Here is a 6,000-nt window from a genome sequence, read left to right as displayed (position 1 = left end):
TGTCATCATAAACAAATTTTGTAAGAAGCAAAAATGCTAATATGCTTCTGATTGGGGTCTCAAATGAAAATAAGGAACATGTTATTGGAAACTGGAGGAAAGGTGATCCTTGTTCTAAAGTGGCAGCCTTAGTAACTAATACAGTGACTTTGATCTATAGGCTTCCATTCATAATTTGTTCTACTTACTTTGAATATGTAAATTATCTTAAAAGTAATATGTAAATTATCTTAAGTGAGTCACAGTTTTGTGACTTTATACGTTGTGTATCTTTTTATGGAATTCCTTTCCAATCCTCTCTTGTTCTTTCATGTCACCTTTAAATCTCAGTTAAAGCATTGCTTCCTCTGGGAAGAATACTCAGATCTTAGTTTGATTTAGATGTTCCTCAGCATAACATGTGTATATGATACTAATTAAATTGGTCTTTAATTGTCTGATCCCATCATTCTCTATCGGATCACTGAGAGTAGGGAATCATATCTTATTCCACGTGATAATACCAATGTCTATTTTGACACAGATGCTTTATTGGTATTTTTTGATTGATGACTAAATACATAAAGATTAAGCTTATAATACTTTTAGATGTTTTTCCTTGTTTTGTAGATAAACTGCTTCCAATATCTGAAATCTGCACCTATAAAGATTAGATGGAACCAAGGAACAATGTGACTTATTTTGTCCTCATGGGCCTCACACAGAATCCAAAGGAGCAGAAAGTCCTTTTTGTTATGTTTTTGCTCTTCTACATTTTGACCATGGAGGGAAACATGCTCATTGTTGTGACTATTACTGTCAGTAAGACCCTGGACTCCCCGATGTACTTCTTTCTTGCTAGCCTTTCATTTATGGATGTCATTTACTCCTCTTCTATTTCTCCCAAACTGATTTCAAACTTGTTGTTTGGGGAAAATACCATATCCTTCAAGTTTTGTATGGCCCAGCTGTTTACAGGGCACTTTTTTGGTGGATCAGAGGTGTTTCTTCTGTTGGTGATGGCCTATGACCGCTATGTGGCCATCTGTAAGCCCTTGCATTATTTGGTTATCATGAGGCAACGGGTGTGTGTTGTGCTGCTGGTAGTGTCCTGGGTTGGAGGTTTTCTGCACTCAGTAATTCAACTTAGTACTATTTATGGGCTCCCATTCTCCTTCATAATATGTACTATTCCCTTAAATATTCCTATAACTAATGTATCCAGTAGTCTTCATGTTGTTTTTTATCTTTTTCTATGTCATACAAAATATTTATTTTCTGCGATAAATATATATCATTTCTAATATGTGTTCCTAGAAATGTTAATTCCTAGAAGTAGAATTTTTGAATCAAAGGGTATATGTATTTAAAATGTTGATGTTCATAATTATTGCTAAATGCCATTCATGAGGTTGCACCAACTAGATTTCTGCCCAAAGTCTTTCAGAATATACGGCTATCCACATTCTCAACAACCAGTGCCTGGTAAACATTTAATCTACACGACAATCTGATTCATTAAAGAAATTGTAATTCATTTGTATACGTTAATTGAAATTTTTTAAACATAATTGATTTAAACATCTTTTCCCATGTTTGAAGTTATTTGTGTTACTTTATCTGTGAATTACCTATTGATGGTTTTCTGGCTATGTAGATTTTTTTATGTTTGCCCAGTCAGATTTATGAACATTTTATTTGGCTTTTGTATCTTCCTTAAAAGACTTTTCTTGCTTCACTCTAACCATAATATTCTTTCACATTTCTTAGCATTGAATTTTTAAAATTATTTTTCTGGTTTAGTATTTTATATGAAATTTTTTACCCACCTGGTATTTATTTTGATAGAAGAGTTAAATAGCATGAAGTTTGTTTTCTAAAAGAACTTTTTTTAGTTGCTTAATTAGCTTTTTACCACTGATTCAAAATCCTAATTTTATTGTTTCTGAAGTCCCATATATATTTGCATGCAATTCAGGACTCCATACTTTTCTCTTGATCTCTTCAGTCATGTGTCATTTAATACATAATATAATTATTTGGTCCATAATACATTTTGATATTCAATAAGTCTCGTACTCACTCATTAACTTTCTTTTCAAAATTATGCCTGTTCTTGAATATTTATGTTGCCAATTAAATTTATAATAAGATAGGCTATTCATGAAAAAAGTTCTGTTGTTTTCAATGTGTTTTGATTTAGGAAGATTTAGGAAGATTTTATCTCTTCAGAGGTTTGAGAATTCCTATCCACAAGGAGAGTATGTATTTACATTTAGTCAAGTCTTTTTTGTGCTGCTCAGTAATGATTTATATTTTATTTCTCTGTCACTTATCCCTTATAGATGGCTGCTATGCTTCTTCCCTGACCCCAAAAATGCTAGCTAACACTCTTGCTGTAAGAAAATCCATCTCTTTCAGAAAGTACATGCCTTTAGTCTTTGCTGAGCATCTTTTGGTATTGCTGAGGTCATTTTGCTGATGGGGATGGCAATGACTACTATGTGACCACCTCTACTACCTGACAGTGATGAGTCGATATAGGTTTGGCTGTCTCATGGGAGTGGCCTGGGATGAAAGTTATATGTGTGCAATACAATTCAGATTCTTTTCATAGTCTGGCTGCCCTTTTGTGGCCCCAATGTCATAGATCATTTTATGACTGACGTGAACTCTATTGAAACTCATTTACATGGACACTCAGACCCTTGGTCTCTTTCTTGCTGCCAACAGCGTGTTCATCTGCTCATTAATCTTCCACCCCTGTGTGGTCATTGTATACATTTTGAATCATCACAGCTTGGAGGTAAGGCACGAAGACCTCTCCCACTGTCCTCTCCCATCACCATGGTCATTTTATTCTTCATGTCCTGCATATTTGTGTACCTGTGTCCAGTGACCATCTTCTCTTGATGAATCTCTGCCTGTGTTTTAAACCATTATCATTCCTGTGCTAAACCCTTCAATCTATGCCCTCAGAAATGAAGAAGTGGAAAGTGCTGTGAAGAAGCTCCAAGTCAAAGGTGACTTCCATGGAGAAATAATCACAGTAGTATAAAATGACTTTATCCTTTAAATGATGATGAGGAAAAAGGATAGTTTCTATCATTCAGGGCCAAGTGAACACTACACGTCAAAAGTATTTTGATATCGACATATACATACTCTGAGGAGAGGCCTCAGTAGGAAATTTATAATAAACATATCCAATTTAGATTTATTTATTGCCCATATGTTTATCACTCTTTAATGTGGGATAAGAGTCATTTAGGATTTTTGTGAAAATGCAGACTCCCAGGACAAAGCTCTAGAGATTCTGATTTAGTGGGACTGTTGTAGATTGACATAGCTGCCTTATAAACAATTACCCTGACGTTTCTGAAGTAGCTGATCTTTGTACCACTTTGAGAAATATTTCTATAGATTATATTCACAAACTGAGCTTATTAATGGAGTTACCTTATTAAGGCATTTCCTAGAAGAATTCTTCACAGCAGGAGCTATGAGAACCATGAGACTCAAATCTTCATAGTTCATACAATGTAAGCTCACTACCTGTGCAGTGGCAAAATAAAAATAAAGCATTCTGGGAAAATAGGACTTTTTTGGATCTTTATTCTGCAATTTACTTTTCTATACTTTCTAATCTGGTCCATCTTGTCTGATTCTCTTTTTTTTCTCTTTCTTCTTTCAAAAGGAAAGGTCTATCATCTATTTTTGCTTCATTATTTGGACTAAAACCCATTCCTATTATAATCTTAACTAGTCATTTGTGTTGAGAGCCTTATCTTTACTGTTTTGCTATGTGAAGGAGATTTTATATATCATATATTTTATGTACCTTTTTGAGGAATGGGTGATAAAGTTTAGTCCACTACAATGGTTAAGAGCATAATGTCTGAATTAGATAGTCCTGAGTTCAAATCTTAGCTTTGCCACTTATAATGTGAAGTTTGGCAAAACATGACCTCCTTAAGTTTTGGTTATTGAGGAATGAAGGAGATATTTTTAAGGTCAAATAAAATGATCTATATAAGCTCTTTGACAACCAAAAGCTCACAAATTTTGGTTATTATAAGCACTCTTTATTCCTGAAATCTTTAAAATTGTAATGGAACTACTCATCTGGCCTAGAGTATTAAGGCATATTTTGGCTTTAAAAAGGATATTTAAAATTTGTGCATAATTTCTCTGTGCCTGCTGAGATGAAGAACACTCTGAAAGCTGACTAGCCTTGTAGGAGTTCTTGGGACTGGAACGGTCCCCCGTCTCCTGGACATTCCTGAACATCTTTCTCTTGTTCTCTGATCTACAGTGACCTCATACTTCCAAAGACTTGAAGGTGATCTAGTTGTGGGTTTGGTTTCCCTGACAAAACCTGTGTTAGGGGTCAAAACGTCATTTTACTATGAAAATTAGGTCAACATAGCATGCAAGCAGAATATGTAAAGACATAAAATACAAGGAGATATTTGTTCAGAAGTGGTATAGGGTATGTGTTTTGTACAATATCACATGTCCAGCCTAGAAGAAAGCTTGGCCTTGAATAAGTAGTTAATCCATATTTACTGAATTAATGACCACCATCTCTTTTTAACCTTCTTAAAAATAATTGCCTTTGTAAAAAGAGCACTTGTTAACTAGAATGCTTCTGAGATTCATGACAATGTATATTTTTCCTGTGGAAGATTTGTTCTCAGCTAACATCTACTGCCAATCTTCTTCTTTGTGCTTGAGGAAGACTGTCACTGGGCTAACATCTGTGCCAATTTTCTATTTTATGTGGGATGCTGCCACAGCCTGGCTTGATAAGCGATGCTAGGTCTGTGCCCGGGATCCAAACTTGTGAACCCTGGGCAACTGAAGCAGAGTACTTGAACTTACCCACTGTGCCACTGGGCCAACCCCCAATGACATTAAATTCTTGGTGATAAACTGAAATGGAGAATTTTAGGTCCATTTGGTACACGTCAAGGTTTTTATCTGAAGACACAGAATCCTGTCCAGCTTTGTTAGGTAGAAGATATTTATTAGATACTATTAAGTAGCTTAAAAATGTTTGGGAGGGTTAGAGTCCCTAATTCTAGGCTTAGCCACTATTAACAACCTGCAAAAGCACACATGGGCAGGCCCGGGATGCTAAAAGGTGCTGACCCTGTTGATGCCATGATCACTATGCCCCTAGAAAAACTGCAAAGATGTGATCCCTTTCTTGAACTTAGAACCATTCTGATTCTCAGAACCACTTAGCCTCAGATAAGCAATTTCCACTAGAAAACTTGGAGAAATCCTGCTGGTTGGCAGAACTCAAGTCGCATATCTGGACCTAATTTACAGCGGGCTAGGGAAATGTAGATCTTTGGATTTAATGTTGGAAAAGCGGATTCGAACTTTGGAAATTAACGTGTGTAGGATGCTTCGAAGAGATTTTGGTTCAGACATGCACTCCTAACGTTCACTACAATTGGGGATAGGATGTCATAAAATGGGTTTCAATTATCACATAGATTGTTGTTTATTCTAGAAAAGTCTCTACCTTACAAGTAGGAAGAAAATTGGGAACAAAGAACCATGAGGAATCTGGAGATGAGGAAATTTACTGATATCATAGAGGGTCATTCAGATTTTTATTAATTTTACTGAATATTTGCTGTGTAGTAATTGTACTTAGTGCTGAGGTAGAAACTTAGCTGAACAGAATAGTGCTTAACTTTCTGGCACTAGCACAGATTAGCCTATGATTTGGTAGCATCTCTCAAGTAGCTCTTCCAACTTAATTTGGATGTTTATTACATGGAAGCATTCCCTAACTAAAAAAAAATTCTTACTTAACTTACTGTAATTTAAAAATAACATTAAATGACATCCACCCCCCTTGCCTAGATCTGCAGTGCTCTTCAGGGTTTGGTTCTTGTCCATCTCCTCAGCCTCAGTTTGTTCTCATCTCCGTTCTCTTTCTCCTTCAGGCACAATGACCGTTCCAGGTCTTGAAATTGACAAGCTCTTTTCAACGTTCAAGCA

The 6,000-nt window shown here is 35.7% G+C and overlaps 1 pseudogene; it reads left to right on the top strand.

The window, feature by feature from the left end:
• Positions 1–653: 653 nt before the first annotated feature.
• On the top strand, positions 654–3,037 carry LOC124229132 (olfactory receptor 4A47-like; annotated as a pseudogene).
• Positions 3,038–6,000: the final 2,963 nt, after the last annotated feature.

This window comes from Equus quagga, chromosome 17 (genome assembly GCF_021613505.1).
Source record: "Equus quagga isolate Etosha38 chromosome 17, UCLA_HA_Equagga_1.0, whole genome shotgun sequence".
Taxonomy (NCBI): Eukaryota; Metazoa; Chordata; class Mammalia; order Perissodactyla; family Equidae; genus Equus; species Equus quagga.
Note: the sequence above shows the minus strand (reverse complement) of the source record. Positions and strands in the feature narration are given on the sequence as shown.